Raw genomic sequence first — 19,092 nt, forward strand, 5'->3', positions numbered from 1 at the left:
CGAAATAAAAAATTAAATTAAAGAAAAGATTATTGTCTATAAAGTATACAATATAGAGAAAAAAAAAAGATTTGAACACCTGGAGGAAAGCACCATCGAAAAGTGTCTTGGTGCGACTATGAAAGATATCTAACCAGAGGCGGTAAATTCGCCACAATAGAAGCAAGGTTCGAGTCAACGGAGCGTGCGAGGGAGTACTTGACTCGAACCTTGCAAAGTGGAAATATTTTATTTTTACCTTTATATCTGGGACGTCGGACATCCCGGATAAAAATTTAAAATGTCCCCCCAGAAGTAGAGGTAGGCTGGATTGTAACCACACTTCTATACAAGAGGGAGGACAAGATACAATTGATCGAAATTGCAAGGGACAGGCTTACAATTCCAGTCTGTTATATATTTTGAGTATTGTTATCACTAGCGATATCAAGATATAACTTTGTATTTTGTATTTTATGTGTAGATGTATGTATATAGATGTACATGTAATATGTACACATATATATACACATATATACATGCACTAGCACTATGACCCGGCAACGACGGGTCATAATGCTAGTATATATATATATTCTTTAGAATTTATTTGCCAAATTTTACATCAATAGAGAAGAATCCAGTTCCTAACTCAGAAACAAGCTACTGTCATTGAGATTTACTTATCAACTGCATAGTTATGAATACAAACATACATACTTACATATGTATATATGAATGGATGTTTGTGCAAAAGTATGTGTATACGTGTATATGTACAAACATATGAATAACAGTATGTATGTATTTGCATTTGTGTTTATGTACATGTAGATGTATGTATGATTGTACGCTATTATTTAGGCAATACAATAGCAGCAGTGATGTTTGCCTCTCTACCAAAATCAAGACTTACAAATAACAACTTTTATGAGGTCTTCTTGTATAAACTACCTATTTCTTTACTACCCACAAGGGGCTAAACACAGAGGGAACAAACAAGGACAGACGAACGGATTAAGTCGATTACATCGACCCCAGTGCGTAACTGGTGCTTAATTTATTGACCCCGAAAGGATGAAAGGTAAAGTCGTCCTCAGCGGAATTTGGACTCAGAATGTAACGGCAGACGAAATACTGCAAAGCATTTCGCCCGGCGTGCTAACGTTTCTGCCAGCTCACCGCCTTTTATAAACTACCTTTAACATTCACATTATTCTCTCAGAAGTGATGCTTATTTATTTACATTGTTTTGAATTAATCATGCATTATCTTGTAGCTTTGAGATTTCGATGAAGTAACTTAATTTTTAGAATAATATTGTAGGTTTAATGTAAGAAACCAGATCTGGCCAGTTTGAACATAAGACAGGTAGAGTGTATTGGCTGGATATGGCCAGGTTAAATGCTAAAGGATTAAATCAAGTGTCAGTAACCTTATTATGGCTGATAATTTTAGTACACAAGATGGGTGACATTACAATGGCTACTTTAGTGTACCTAAAGGATATTGTCATGGTACAGGGAATGGAAAAGGATCAAATCTCTTGGGGTTCTGTGACACAAATGGTTCTATATAATTTTGTAAATTACAATAGCAATGGTATCAAGGCAGATTATGACATTTATATATTTATATGACTCGTACAGAGAAATAAATGCTCAAAAGAGTATAAATCATAAGAGATCAATGAAAATTCCTTTAAGGGATGTTCATAATGGTTGCAATATACACTGGTATACTTCAGAAATAGCCAAAAGTAAGTCTGTTGTGTTGATAGGAGGCAGAAACAGGTCATTACAGGTAAAACATTAAAAGCTGAAAGGGACAAAGGAAGAAGGTTTGCAAATTGTCCCTTACAGTTGTCTACCCCTTTATTCTATTATACATGTATCAGCTTAATTGACAAATTGCTTATAGCCCACTTTCTTTTAGGCAATTAGCATATCATTGTATTTAAAGTTGCATTTGAAGTCAGAGTTTGAGCATGAAGATGCCCTGAGCACAAACTGTATGTACCTGAATTATCTTACAACATCATATTACTCATAACTTTGTTATTCATAACATTAATAGTTGTTTAAGCTGTGAAAGTGCATGGCACAGTGGTTAGAGTGTCAGGCTCACAATCATGAGGTAGTGAGTTTGATTCCTGGCCTGACATCACTGGTGCCAAGCTGTATTGGCCTTTGCCCTTCCTTTGGATAACATCAGTGGCATAGAGAGGGAAGACTGGTATGTATACATGGGCAACTGTTGGTCTTCCATAAACAACTTTGCCTGGACTTTTGCCTCAGAGGGGAACTTTCTAGTCATTCGCGATCGATTGGGGGGGGGGGCTTTTTTTCTTAGTTGTTAAGATTATCTATACAGATTTTCTGTAGAAATTATAGTATAGTATGGTTGCATAACAAAGTACAGTGTCCTTACAAGCTATTAATATTGGTAGTGTTTGTGTAAGATACAGGCTGAACAAACATACATATAGTAAGGTTAAATATGATAGTGGTTGTCTGTCTGATGTCTTACTCAAACCACCAAGTGTTCCATAATAGAAATATTGTGTAAAATTTTGGCATGAGGCTAGTAATTTTTTAGTGGAAGTGGGTTAGTCAATCATATTGACCTTTGTGCTCAACTGGTATTTATTTTATTGATCCCAAAAGGATGAAAGGTAAAGTTGACCTCAATGGAATTTCAACTCAGAACATAAATATTCAGAAGAAATACCTGTAGACATTTCATCCAATGTGGTAACAATTCTACTATAATAAAAATAAATCCAAAACAAATATAGTTGAATTATATATTTTATTCATAGTAATAATTACATTTCAGTGAGTGTGAGAGATGATAGGGTAACAGAGGACATGTGTGTAAACAGAGCTTACTGAAAATTCCTTTAAAAAAATTATTACAACATATGCATACATTCAGCCAAATCACAAGTTCAATCATCATCGTTTAACGTCCGTTCTCCATGCTAGCATGGGTTGGACGGTTCGACCGGGGATCTGGGAAGCCAGAAGGCTGCACCAGGCTCCAGTCTTATCTGGCAATGTTTCTACAGCTGGATGCCCTTCCTAACGCCAACCACTCCATGAGTGTAGTGGGTGCTTTTTACGTGCCACCTGCACAGGCGCCAGGCGAGGCTGGCAACGGCCACGGTCGGATTGGTGTATTTTATGTGCCACCGGCACGGAAGCCAGTCGAGGCGGTGCTGGCATCGGCCACGAGTCGGATAGTGCTTTTTACGTACCACCAGACCAGGGATCCTGACTGGTTCAATTCGATTTCGCTTGCCCCAACATGTCTTCGCAAGCAAAGGGGGTTGGCATGGGTGCCTGTCGTCGGATGAGGCTCTATATCGACTTCGCTTGCCTCAACAGGTCTTTGTGTCCAAGGGAGGAAAGGCATTCATATCCAAATGTATTTGGAGTTCAAAGGATGATAATGTTAGCAAATATAAAATTGATCAGTCCATTATATAACATGCACCACTTTACATTAATTGCTCCAGATGATGTCACTCAGAGACATCTAATGTACTGTTATAAATTTTACATAGAGCATGTAAAACTATACTGTCTTTCTTATAAATCTTTCCTATCAACTTTACTTAGAAGGACAGTTTGAAATATTGGGAATTCTGCTCCCCAGGGAAATTTCACAGTACTTCCTCTCTTTTTCCAGAAAATGCAAGACTTGTTGACAGAGATCTCCACTGGTCTCTTTGCTTTCTTTTTTATCTGTGTGTGAGTAAAATACACACACACACACACACATATATATATATATATATATATATATATTATAAACATACACCACACACAAAACCAGTAATTTTGAGGTATGGGGGAGTCGATTACATCAACCTCAGTGCTCAACTGGTACTTTGCCCCCAAAAGGAATAAAGACAAAGTAGAACCTCAGAAGTATTTGAACTCAGAATGTAAAGCTGGAAAAAATGTTACTTAACATTTGGTGCAGTGTGGTAACGATTCTACCAACTTGCCGCATTACACACGTGTATAATAAATATATGTACGTACGTACGTACGTACGTACGTACGTATGTATGTATGTATGTATGTATGTATGTAGGTAGGTAGGTAGGCAAACATGCACAATTTTATATATTACATGCGTGGCATATACACAAGCATATGTATGTGTAATGTATATAAACGTGGACGTTTGTGTGTATATACTAGTTATCATAGCAATGCCGAAATTCTCAAATGAAATGTTAAATACAGGAAACGGTTTAAAAATCAGTCACAACAGTAAACAAATATCGCCTGATTAGGCTGTCATTAGGTAAGATAGGGGGAATAACTTGTCACCCACCTTTACTGCCGTTTCTACTATAAACGCCCCGACCGCTCTTACTGCGGCTATCAACATCACCACCACCGTCATTCCTCATTCTTTTCATTATTATTATTATTCCTGCTACCACCAACATGACTGGTAATATCACACCATACAACCACCACCACCACCACCACCGCCACCAAAACCATTAAACACCAACACCGCTACAGCCTCCACCAGCGCTGACAAGGCAGCACGACTACTCAACGTTATCACCACCACCATCTCGCCTACTTCAACTCTCGCCACCGCCGCCACTACTATAATCATCACTACCCCCATCATTACCATCACCAGCAAGACCACTCATTAATGGAGGCGAGTAAGGAAGAGGGGGGGTGACTCTCATTAAAATCCCCTCTCTCCCCCCACCACTTCATCCCTTTCCCCCTCACATATACATACGTATACACACCTTTTCTCTTGTCTTCCATAGTCTAGACTCTGAAAATGTTTTTCGAAGGGACCATGTCACCTGTCATTCACCTAACAAGATGGACAGCGCAGTCGTTGTTGTTGTTGTTGTGGTAGCGGTGGTGGTGATGGTGGTTGTGATCTAATGGAGGAGGAGGGGAAGTGGTCTAACAGCAGATGTCGGTTTGTGTGTGTGTGTGTGCGCAGCTGTAGTGGGTGAGGGTTGTTATGTGACGGCAGTGTCATAGAAGTTACTGTCCCTTTACCTTATTTATATTCTGACGTGATTATCACCTGATTCATCTGACCACAGTCACATTGCCTACTCCACTACCTTACCAAGCCAGCACACACGCGCCCGAACACACACACACACACACACACACGCCCCCCCCACACACACACGCACACACACACACACACACACACATTCACACACTCACACGTAGACATGCACACACACACACACACTCATACATATCTTTCACGCATGCATACATACACATGCACACACACATGTATACAGAGGCACTTTCACTCCACACATGTACAAACACGCACTCTCTGTCTGTCTGTCTGTCTCTCTCTATCTCTCTCTCGTGCGCTCGCGCGCGCGTATACATGTACATATATACAGACGCAGTCTCACACACTCAAACACATATAGACACAGCCTCACACTCACACGCAAGCACAAACGCATAGGCAGACACACACATGTACATACTCACAGACATACATACATACACTCACACACGCACTCATACACATATGCACACATACACACTCACATACATACGCCACACATTCACACATGCACTTTCATACTCACAAACACAAACACACGCACATACAAACATACATACACTCACATACATACACTCACATACATACACACACTCACACACACGCTCACACACATTCACACATATGCACTTACACACTCACACAAGCACACATACACAATTGCACACAACCCATGACAAACAAGAACCACAGCACCTGCCATATGCCACTACTACCACCACCACCACCACAATCACCACTGCCAACACCACTACCAACACCACTACCAATATACATCAAACCATCTCTCCATCACCACTATCAGACTACTGTATCACCTCAAACATCGCACCACCACCCTCACTCTACAAGCCCACCACACTACAAAGACTTCACTTCCCCACACCTCAATACCACTTCTATACACAAACATCCACTAGATCACACCACCCAAGCAAGCGCATGCGTATGACCTGCATCAATACAGCACTGACCCACTGTTTGATTACAAGCACTAAAGACAGTAACACTCGAGAGGATGAGCCAGGAGATAGAATCACTCTGTGGTCGGTCAGTTTACTAGAAAAAGCAGCTAAATCTCTCAAATCACATCCTGACTTCTGAAAAATGAAGAAGGACACATTAGACAATGTAGTCCTTGATTCACAAAACTACAAAAATCATGGGTGGAATTCATTTGATAATAGGTCTGCTCAATTAGGACTGACTCTGGGCTAAACACCAACAGCAACAACAACACTAGGAAGGGAGCCTCTAGAAATAGCAGCCAAATCTCTCAAATTTCACACTATTCTGAGCCAGTGTAGTTCCAGATATACAAAAAGACAGGATAGCCATGGCTGGAATGCCTTTGATTACAGGTTTGCTTCGTCAAGACAGATCTGGAACTAAATAATCAATTTGACTTGCAAAGGAACCGCTAAGTGGTTATTTGACCAGCAAGAAAAAATAGTCAAATCTCTTTCAAATCACACACTACTATTCCTAAAAAAGGAAGGTATTGGATAATATGCATGACCCAAGGCCAGTTCTGCTTGAGCAGACTAGCAGGATGGCCCTGGGCTAAACAGTAACACTGGGAAGGGAGCATCAAGAAGTAACAGCCAAATCTCTCTACCCTCTAAAAATTAAGGAAGAAGACACTAGCCAGCATAGTTCCAAATAAGACAGGATAGCCATGGCTGGAATATCTCTGATTACAGGTTTGTGCAATCAGGACAGATTTGTGACTAAACAGGAAAAACAAAACTGGCAAAAGAACCTCTAAGTGATTGTTTGAACTGCTAGAAATAATAACCAAATCTTGGGGTTATATAGTGTCAACAGAGCCAGTAATATTTGTCAACGCTACTTGTTGTGGGGGGGGGGGGTGAGGGGGTGTCCTTCCCCCCCACACACACTAATAATACTGTCATAGACCACAACATAGCACCATATTGTAAAATTTAAAACTGACTGTACACATATGTACACACTACACACAAGTAAACACACACACACTCTCACATATACACTTATGCACACATGTACAATGCACTCTTGCATACACACACATACACAAACACACACACTCTCTCTCTCACACACACACATACATACACATGGCCTTGGGTCACTAATGTTTAGTGACACATATACACACACATAAAACATAACATAAACATACACACACACACATAAACATGTACATACATACACACACAAACACACACACACATACACACATACATACACATACACACACATGGCCTTGGATTCAGGAATGTTTTGTGAGTAAAATTCTGTAAACAGAAACTTCACAAAAGTTTTGTCAGAAAAAACAAAACAATTATTTTTTCCTTAATGGCATATGTTAACTCATTGGATTGTTGATTGCTGGAGATCATTGCTCCTTCTCATTTAGAGTGGGTCACTGATTTGTGTTTGTTTACTTTATCTCAAAGAGAAGCTGGTTTCAATAAATTTAAAAGTTATCTTGTATGGTATTTAGTATATAGTATATATATATATATATATATATATATATATAAGCAAATTTTCAAAATTTAAAGGGAAAAATCTGACAAGTCAGACAGTCACCGGCTGACACTCGCTGACAATACATCGAAGAGGCCAGGGAACAGAAGAAAGAAGACATGCACCCAACACCAGAGCTGAAGACACCTCCGAAAGAGGGGAGCCCGCCACGTCAAAACGGTAGAGGAGTAGGGGCCGAAACCAGACGTGGTTCCTCCTGATGATGTCTTGCGCTAATTTGATCCTATAAAGGAGCTGTTGTGGTAGCAGACCACGAAACACGGTTGTAATTCCTCCTTGGTCTTTATTGTTCAAATTTAATGCAGCTGGCCACTCTAAGTTATTTCTTTGAGTTTATTTTTGTTTTGATTGTGCAAATTATCCTACGCCATATCCTCTACTCATAGGTAGAGCAAATCATGCCAATATAGACAGTGGAGCATGATGTAGCCTCAGGATCCATCAGCTCCTATCAAACCATCCTACCCATGGCAGCATGGAACATGGATATCTAATGATGATAAAGATGATGAGGATGATGATGACGAAGGCTTATAGGGTGCATGAATGCTTGTGTAGTTGAGGAGCTTGCTTCATAAACAGATGGTTCCAGGTTCAGTCCCAGTGTGTGGTACCTTGGGCAAGTATCTTCTACTATAGCCCCAGGCTGACCTAAGCTTTATGTGTAGATTTGGCAGGCGGAGACTGAAAGAATCTTGTAATATATATATACTAGCAGTATCGCCCGGCGTTGGTCGGGTTTGTAAGGGAAATAACTATATAAGCATTTTTAGAGATGTAAAGTATAATAGCCATCTCAATATGGCTAACCACAAAGGGGGTGGTGTTACTGTAGCTTTTTACGTTCTGAGATTTAATAATAAATTTTTAGAGAGTTACTTCCCTTATATATGCCAAAAGTGCATTAAAAATGGGAAAAATTGATGGTAAATTTTTTTTTAAATCGTAGACTCATCGTAGACACACGCTAATATCCAGAAGGGCTCGATATGAATCACGACTATAAGATACCCGGTTTTGGTTAAACTGCACCACAAAATGTGGGAGTAGTTAGGAATCTAAATCGTAGGAGACAGACAGCACACAACCTCTCTTTTATATCATCATCATCATCATTTAACGTCCGCTCTCCATGCTAGCATGGGTTGGACTATATAGAGATATATTCTCTTATTGATTTATTTGTTTCAGTCATTTGACTGGGGCCATGCTGGATCACTGCCTTTAGTTAAAGAAATCAACTCTTTGCTGAACCGCTAAGTTATGGGGATGTAAACACACCAACATCGGTGGTTGTCAGGCGATGGTGGTTCGGGGGTACAAACACAGACACACAAACACACACACATATATATATATATATATATACGCAACAGGTTTCTTTCAGTTTCCATCTACCAAATCCACTCACAAGGCTTTGGTTGGCCTGAGGCTATAGTAAAAGACACTTGCCCAAGGTGCCACACTGTGGGACCAAACCCAGAGCCATTTGGTTCTGAGTTCAAGCTACTTACCATAGAGCCACTCCTGTCCCTGTATATATATATATATATATATCATCATCATTTAACATTTGTCATTTTCCATTCTGGTGTGAGTTGGATGGTTGGATAAAATCTAGTAAGCCAGAGGACTGTGCTAAGCTCTATTGTTGGTTCTGGTATGATTTCTATCGCCAGATGCCTTTCCTAACATCTATATGTGTGTATATGATTATATGATTGATCACTAAATCCATAAGTTTTTTGTATTCTCTTTCTGTTGAAGAGCGTAGGCTTGAAACATAAAAGACTTTCTCACTTTCCTGAGTGTCCCACTTTTCTGTAAATTTCAACTATATATATATGTGTGTGTGTGTGTGTGTGTGTGTGTGTGTGTGTGTGTGTATATAAAGCAAAATTATTTTATTTCACATAGGTAGAAATATGGAAAAAAGAAGTTGAAAATGTACAGGGAATCTTTAAGCTGATTTATTTTTAAGGGCCTAACCAGTTCTACAGATTTTTCTCATTATCAAAAGAGAATTGTTATTTATTAAAGGTCCATTAATCCCACAGGATCCTTACACAATCCCACCACCATTCCAATTTGACTCTGCTTATGGCGGAGAGGGTTGTGAGATTAGTTGCCCTGTAGGTAGTAATGGTAACGATGATGGTATTGCTGATGGTGATGGTAGTAGCGAGAGGTAAAGGCACTGGTATCATTACAGTGGTAGCAGTAGTGGTGGTCATGGTTGTGGTCTTCTTCTTTGTCTACACCACATCATTTACTTTTTACTTGTTTCAGTCATTAGACTGCAGCTGTGCTGGGGCACCACTTGAAGAAGTTTTGGTCAAGTGAATCGACCCCAATACTTAATTTTGTTAAGCCTGGTACTTGTTCTATTGGTCTCTTTTGCCAAACCACTAAGTTCCAGGGATGTAAATACACTAACTCTGCTTATCAAGCAGTAGTGGGGGGAACCAGTCACCATGATTGATCACTAAATCCACAAGTTTTTTTTTTGTTCTTTCTGTGTCTATTTCCTCATATTCCTTTCCGTTGAAGAGCGTAGGCTCAAAATGGGAAAGACTTTCTCACTTTCCTGAGCGTCAAACTAATACACCTGCTTGTTGTTCATACACCAGTCTTCATCTTTTGTTTTTCTGTAAATTTCAACTATATTTCTATACGACAGACTTCTTTCAGTTTCCCTCTATCAAATTCACTCACAAGGCTTTGGTTGGCCCAAGGCTATAACAGAAGACACTTGCCCAAGGTGCTACACAGTGGGACTGAACCTGGAACCGTGTGCTTTGAAAGCAAGCTTCTTACCTCACAGCCACTCATGGACATTAACATCAACTCAAGAGTAATTATCTCAGCACATTCCCTTCACTTCTATGCAAGGCCCTTGACACCTCTTATGCTAACCATATATCAAACAAGTCATTATATGGATCTTTACAGACAGTCAGAGGCAGTCAATCAAAACAAGGATGGTTAAAATTCATAGGCCACTGTTTTTGTGGAATGGATCACCTGTAATTTCACCCTTTTTCAATCATCCTGTGAGGATGTTCAAGCCTGTATGACATATGGCTGTGAACTTATGCAAGACACAGGACTGTGCACAGTCTCACAGTGGTGTTAGTATTGAGAGGTAATGGTACTAGAGGTGGCAGTGATAGTGGCTCTATGGTAAGTAGCTTGAACCCAGAACCACATGGTTCTGGGTTCGGTCCCACTGTGTGCCACCTTTGGCAAGTGTCTTTTACTATAGCCTCAGGCCAACCAAAGCCTTGTGAGTGGATTTGGTAGATGGAAACTGAAAGAAGCCTGTCGTATATATATATATGTGGTAATGATGAAGGTGTTGGCAGTGGGTATGGTGATGATGGGGAAGTGGGAGATGGTAGTGGTGGTCAGCATCATGATCGTCATGGTTGTGGTGGTAGTGGAGGTTGTAGTGGTGATGATGGATGTTACAGGTGTTAGTGGTTGTGGTGTGGTGCTGGTGTTGATATTAGTTTTAGTGGTAGTTGTGGTAGAGATAGCAGGGATTATTGACAGTGTAAAATAGTATATATTGTTGAACAGTTATGATAGAATGTAACAAACTTGATCTGTGAAGAGATAGAAAAAGACTCACCTACAGCTTTTCTCCTCACTGAAGTCAAGGGATGGATAGAGGACATCTTTAGAGGCCATGGGAGATATTATTAGCTAACCTTATTGTAACCTAATCTTTTTATATCTAACCCTTATTTATTTATATTTCACTTCAGGAAATCCTCTCAGTAGATAATCCTTTGTAATCTGATATTACAGATAATCCCTTGTGCAGTATTATTTTCTGCACCAACAATGATCACTGCACATGGGTAACTAATTTATAGACTGCGAATGTATAAACCCATAAACATGAGCGTGAAAATACATGCATATGCAAACATGTGCACATATGCACACACATACACAAACATGCACATTTATGCATAAGCATGTACAGATACATACACATGCAAGGATGTGCACACATACACATAAATACACAATTATTTGTACATACAAGTAATCAAATACATGCACCCCCATACACACATACATATACCCATCTCACTCCTCCACATAGACATATACACACACATATTTACAAATGTAAATACATGCACCTGCCATACATACATACACACACACACACACCACTCTTCCACCCATCCACCACTCCACTCATTCATCCACCACTCCACTTACCTACAACTCCCCTCAGCCATACACTATTCCATCATTTACATACCACTCTCCCCACTCCTCCTGCTCTTCTACCCACATACCTACCTAGAAATACATACAGACTGTTACATCTTCATATAAACTCTAATGAAAGGCAGCGAGCTGGCTGAAGCATTAGCATGCTGGGCGAAATGCGTAGTGGTATTACATTCTCAGTTCAAATTCTGCCAAGGTCGTCTTTGCCTTTTATCTTTTTTGACTGGTCCCCTCCCCCAAAATGTCAGGCCTTGTGCCTAGAGTAGAAAAGAATATAAACTCAAGATGCAATTAAAACTTATAAATGTCAAAGCTAGCTCTCAATCTGAGGTCTTGATACGGTTGCTCAACCAGTAAGAAATAGCAGTCAGATCTCCCTCAAATCACACTCTACTGTCTTAAAAAGAAGCCTAATTAAAAAGATGGATAATGCTGTCCTAGGATCCTAAATATGGGATGGCCACAAATGGAGTGCCTTTGATCATAGGTCTGCTTGGTATAGGGCTAAACAACCTCTTTAGGAGGCCTTTAATTATGAAACTTGTTAAGACCAGAAAATACTTCAGTCCTGAAAGGGAGTCAGATATCACATATAACAGGTGAACCAAGCACTAGGATATATGTAATGTGTCTAAGGTGAATAATGTCATCATCATCATCCAGCAGATAACTTGCCCAGACCAATGTAACTCTTCTATATCAGACATCCAAATCGAGTATTGATCCATGAACGTCTGGCTTGGATTTTAATCACATTTGTCATTCACTAGTTGAAATATCTCATCTGTACATGCCATGACTACAGACGTTAGCAGTGGTTCACTAACTGAACTGATTGAATCTGGCCATTGAAACTCCTCTTGATTTGTTAAATGTTTGTCTCAATGCTTAAGTCATACATACACACACACACATACATGCACATAGATACATACATACATGCATGCATACATACATACATACATACATACATACATACATACATACATACATACATACATACATACATACATACATACATACATACATACATACATACATACATACATACATACATACATACATACATACATACATACATACATACATACATACATACATACATACATACATACATACATACATACATACATGATGGCCGTCCACTCGTGACTGAGGAAGACCATTGCCGACCTTCAGGAACATTGTGTGCTCTAGGACTAACTTATATTTTGCATTTGCGGCTCCGTTGGTGGCTAATGAGCCCTTCTCTTGACAAGCATACACGACTGCAAACATTGCAGACCAAGCTTTCCCCATTCACTATACGAGCTGTGCACTTTCGCGCAGCTCGCCTAAGTTCTTCATGCTGGATACGTGCTCTCTCAATAGTGTCGATCCCCTCCTTAACCTGCTTCCTCCATCTGTGGCAATGACAGGCATTGTTCTCCCAGTCAGTGTCCTGCATATCAAAGGCCTTTAACGAGGACTTAACACAATCCTTAAATCGCAGCCTTGGTTTCTGCCGGAGTCTCCTTCCATTCACAAGTTCTCCATAGAGCATCTGCTTAGGAATCCTTCGATCCTCCATTCTAATAAGGTGTCTAGTCCAACGCAACGATCCGCTAAGTTACGGGGATGTAAACACACCAGTATCAGTTGTCAAGGGATACATATACATATATACGATGGGCTTCTTTCACTTTCCGTCTATCAAATCCACTCATATGGCTTTGGTCGGCCTGAGGCTAGAGTAGAAGACACTTGCCCAAGGTACCATGCAGTGGGACAGAACCCGGAACCATGTAGTTGGTAAGCAAGCTACCTACCACACAGCCACACACACACACACACACACACACACATACACACACACTTGTACTGCTTGACAAATTTAACTAATGAAAGAGCTTAACACATTTGAGAATTATGAACATTTTGTATACAGTATTATTTTTATAACTTTTGAAAGAAAGATACATGGCTAAGCTTATTCCAAGCTTTCATCACTTTCTCTTTCAGTCTGTAAGCAGACTTCATTTATACTTCAAGATCCATTGGTTGATCTGGGGTAATTGAAGAAGTCTCTTGCTCAAGGTATCACACACTGGGACTGATCCCAAAACCATGTGGTTGTAAAATGAACTTCTTAACTAAACAGCTTTGTGTGTGTGTGTGTGTGTGTGTGTGTGTGTGTGTATGAGATTACTCTTGCATGTTTTTGGCAACATACAGCCTAGTGCAACTAAACCAGCACCACCACCAAACCAGTTTGGTGAGCAGGGTGTCAAAAGATCTGTCAAAAGGCAGATGAACACAGAAGTGCCAACAGCCATCCACTTACATGATGTGCATATGCACAAAAACTTAGAAATTTCCAGTTTGGTATCTCTCAGTGCTCATTTAGTCACAAAGGTAGCGTGGACTTCAAGCTGTAGTGAAGGCACCACAGCTTATCGATCGTCAGTGACCCTGTTACCTGGTAGGTTGAACCCACCAGATAACAGGGTCACTGATGATTGATATCCCCTGTTGTTGAGATTGAGTAGTGAGGTCCTTTCCTCTTCCATATTCTAGAGAAGCTACTCAGGAGAGAAACCTTAACCCTTTCATTACTGTATTTATTCTGAGATGCTCTGTGTTTCTTTCAATTATTTTAAATATAACAAAGAATTTAGTAAAACAACTTAGTTATCATTAAGCTAGTGTTAGGAACATAAATTGCGACTAAGGTTTGGTGGTATATTTTAATGCAAAACTTATGATAACAAGACATTTGTACTACAGAGCCAGAGTTAGTTTTGGGCGGGTTGGTAATGAAAGGATTACGCCAACAGGTTTTGGGATCTGATGATGTGCTGTAAAGCTAAGTGCTTTATGGACGTGAAACCCAGAGTAATCCCATAAACCAGCCTTCTCTAACTTTATTTATATTATATATATACACACACACACATACACACCCTGGCAAGCCTGACTCCTGTAATGAGCCTTCAAAATTTTAAGTTGCATGGGGCCTCCAAATCAAACTGTTTTAAACAATAATATATGTAACTTCTGAATGTGTTGAGTGCCTCTTTCTTCCATTTGTCCACTCACTGTGTGTGTGTGTGTGGTGTGTGTGTGTGTGTGTGGTGTGTGTGTGTATAAACACACATATACACACATATATATAGTGTCCAGTCATTTTGTTATTAGGGCAATTCATCACCACTATCCAAGTCAGAATACCACCACATCATAAATGTTGCCTAAGCAAGTTACTGAACTGACCTTAATACAAGCTTACCCTTTTTTGTTGATATTAAGACATGAGATGAGGGGACAGTTAGGAAAAGTGGTGACATAACCAAGACTGGAATGTAGTATCGAAATGAAAACAAAACTTAATGCATTAAAACAACATCCTTGCTAGGATTACACATCATTGATTTCTTTCTCCCATTTCTTTTTTTTTTAACCCTTTCGATACCAACCCGGCTGAAACCACTTCTGGCTCTGAGTACAAATGTCTCATTTTCATAAGATTTGAATTAAAGTCTTCCACCAGACCTTAGTCACAATTTATGTTCCTAACACTAGCTAAATGATAACTAAGTTGTTTTACTAAATTCTTTGTTATATTTAAAATAATTGAAAGAAACACAGAGCATCTCAAAATAAATACAGTAACGAAAGGGTTAAACTTTGTTAATCTTGTTTACATATAAAACCCTCACAACACACACATACACACACACATTCTTTGTTTTGTTCTGTACTGTCTATAATGTTTTTCTTAATGTAAACCTTTGTGGTTAATAAAAAAATCATTATTATTATTGAGTGAGAGAGCAGTGCATGCCATCAAAGTGACACTGGGGTAAAATATACAAAGCCCAGTATACCCATCATGACTATCCATCTGATAAGGGTACACCAGGCACATGCATTACAACCATATGTGCATGACACGATGATCTCATATCAAGATAAACAGCACATGACCTTCAGGTGGGGCCCAGTTAGAATTTCTTTCAGGTAGAGTAGCCCATCAACTGAAGCCATAGCGTTACTTTGTTCTGACTTTCTTGTAGTGTTTTCTTGGCAGAAATATTGGGGTGATTTTTCATTGCCTTATCCTATTGGATGATCTTTGGCCCACAGGAAGCTCATCAGTCCTTCAACAGGTCTTGTTCTTATTTCTGCTGGGTGTCCAGACACCCTCCTCACAAGAGTAGCAAGCTACTCAAGGGGGAAGTTCAGTCACCAACCATCCAACCACAAAACAGGTAGTACTGATGTACATGGTGCCAGTAGCAGGTCTAATTGGCCAGTGATGAGATCCCTGACCTTATGGATGTGCTGTGTTTAAAAACACAATATAATCAAAGTGAGATGAAAATCATCTCATCAATAATGTTATCTTCAGACAAATAGCACTGTAGATTTGCTTTGCAGTAGTAATGTGTTTACACTAAGTATGATACATAGATTGCTATAAAAATATATTCATTTCAAATTCATCATCATCATCATTATTTGACATCTACTTTTCCATGCTTGCAAGGATCAGACGAAATTTGTTGAGGCAAACTTTCATCAGTTGGATGCCCTTCTTGTTACCAACTCTCACCTCTTTCATCATCAAGGTAATATTTTTCTGCAGTCAGATATGTTTTTCACAGAAGTCTGGAAACAAACAACACCAGTTGTATGATGGGGATGTTTGTTTACAACCATGATGTCAAGACAGAGATGCACACACACAACACACACACACACACACACACACACACACACACACACACACACACACACACACAACAAACACATGCATATACAAATATATATATGAAGAACTTCTCCCTGTTTCAGTCTATGAAATTCACTTGCAAGATTTTGGTCAACCTGGAACTGCAATAAAAAACACTTGTCCAAGGTGCCACACAGTGGAACAAAATTCGGAAGCAAGCTTCTTAACCACACAGCCACACTTGTGTCTATGGCATATATTTATACATATTGCACATAATATTACATATTGTATATTGCACAATACATATTTATTTAGATGGGATGAGGTAGTCAAGCATGACCTCAGAGCGTTGGGCCTCACTGAGGCAATGGTGAAGGACCGAGATCTCTGGAGATGTGCTGTGACTACAAAGACCCGGGATGCTTCCGGCACCAGAACTAATTCCGCATAGCCCCTGCCCATTCAAAGTACCTTGGATCCCAGAACATCTCGCTGTGCTTGAGGAGACCTGTTGAGTCAAGTGCATGTACATGAACATCGAAACAAATATCAATGGAAATAGTAGTTGTGATACCTGTGCCGGTGGCACATAAAAAGCACCATCCGAACGTGGGCGTTGCCAGCGCTGCCTCGACTGGCTTCTGTGCCAGTGGCACATAAAAAGCACCATCCGAACGTGGCCGATGCCAGCGCCGCCTCAACTGGCTTCTGTGCCGGTGGCACATAAAAAGCACCATCCGAACGTGGCCGATGCTAGCGCCGCCTTGGTTGGCACGTTAAAAGCACCAACCGATCGTGGCCGATGCCAGACACCCCCTGGCACCTGTGCAGGTGGCACGTAAAAAGCACCCACTACACTCGCGGAGTGGTTGGCATTAGGAAGGGCATCCAGCTGTAGAAACACTGCCAGATCAGACTGGAGTCTGGTGCAGCCCCTGGCTTCCCAGACCCCGGTCAAACCGTCCAACCCGTGCTAGTGCGGAAAACGGATGTTAAACGATGATGATGATATATTTATTTAAAATCATTTATTTTAATATGCATTAAGAAGACAACTAAAAATTAAAGTTGAAATATTGATTTCAAATTTTGGCACAAGGCCAGCAATTTGGGGGAAGGGGTTAAGGTGATTACATTGACTGCAGTACTCAACTGGTAATTATTTTATCGACCCTGAAAGGATGAAAGGCGTTGACCTCGGTGGAATTTGAACTCAGAACATAAAGATGGACAAAATGCCAGTAAGCATTTTGTCTAGTATGCTAACAGTTCTGCCAACTCACTCACTAAAAATAAAAATCATTGAAATATTAAAATGTCAGATATGGAACTGCTGCTTTAAAAAATTTTTTTTTAATTCAGAATTTTAGTTGCTTCTCTCCTTTCTAATGCAAGAGAAGCATTGTGTTTTGGATGATGAGAGGGAGGAGTCATACATTGGAAATACGGAAGGGTCAGATAGTGCCAGAGACATCCCCAATTACACTTGAAGCATGATTTAATGAAGAAGAGAGATCCACTTTCCTAGTCTTGACAACCAGATACAGTGAAAGTCATAGAGATATGTGAGAAAAAAAAGTATGGGTGGTAGGGGTACAAGAAAGAGACACTGACAATAAAAGCCTGGCTGATAGAAGTGTGTTAGTGGTATGGGACTTAGAGGCATGAGTGATAGAGGTATGAGAGGAAGAGGTATAAGTGGAAGATGGGAGGGGTAGGAGAATGAGTGATAGAAGTATAACTGACAGAAGTATGATTGATAGAAGTGCAAGTGACACATATGTGAGTGATAGTGGCATGAAAGATAGAGGCATAGGTGATAGATTTATTAATGGTTGGAATGCAAGTAATAAAAGTATGAGCAATACAGATGTAAATGGTAGAGATGAGAAATGAGAGATAAGTGGTAAGTGAACTGTGCAACAGAGAGATGAGTGCTAGGGGTACTCAGTGTTCTGTGACATAAATGTACATTCAAGGCAATGCAACCGAGGGCATATAGCAATGACAGAAGAAGAACCAAGATGAGTGGTGAAAAAGGAGCAAGAATATCATAGCAAATAGTGATGACAGGCAGAGAGTACCTATGTTTCTCTTGTTTTTTCTTTGTTTTTTTTTAGGGGGGGAGTAGGGGGGAGGTTTTTACAGCTGGATGTCCTGCCTATCACTCTTGGCATGACAAAATACACTGATGGACGGAGTGTATTTCATCATACCAAGAGTACTAGACAAGTTGTCCTTGAAAAGCTGCAGAATTCTCATTACCCCATATCACCTCCATACATTCACTTTCTCCCTCTCTTCTCTCTCTCTCTCTCTCTCTCTCTCTCTCTCTCCTCTCTCTCTCTCTCTCTCTCTCTCTCTCTCTCTCTCTCTTTCTCATATATTTATGTGTGTGTGAACATGTGTGTATGTATCTACTTGTGTCCTTCAATATATTTACATATAACCAATTTACTGGTTTACACAGTAGATTTGCTGCGAAAAATCATGTAAGTTAATGGAGA

The 19,092-nt window shown here is 39.9% G+C and overlaps 1 long non-coding RNA gene across 1 annotated transcript; it reads left to right on the plus strand.

Annotated features, from left to right (window-relative positions):
- The first annotated feature begins 1,175 nt into the window (after positions 1 to 1,175).
- Positions 1,176 to 18,643, plus strand: LOC118763374. Its single transcript, XR_004999122.1, has 3 exons — positions 1,176 to 1,254; positions 8,306 to 8,311; positions 18,633 to 18,643. It is a non-coding gene; the product is annotated as an uncharacterized LOC118763374 (long non-coding RNA).
- Positions 18,644 to 19,092: the final 449 nt, after the last annotated feature.

The sequence above is a fragment of the Octopus sinensis genome, linkage group LG5, assembly GCF_006345805.1.
Source record: "Octopus sinensis linkage group LG5, ASM634580v1, whole genome shotgun sequence".
Lineage (NCBI taxonomy): Eukaryota > Metazoa > Mollusca > Cephalopoda > Octopoda > Octopodidae > Octopus > Octopus sinensis.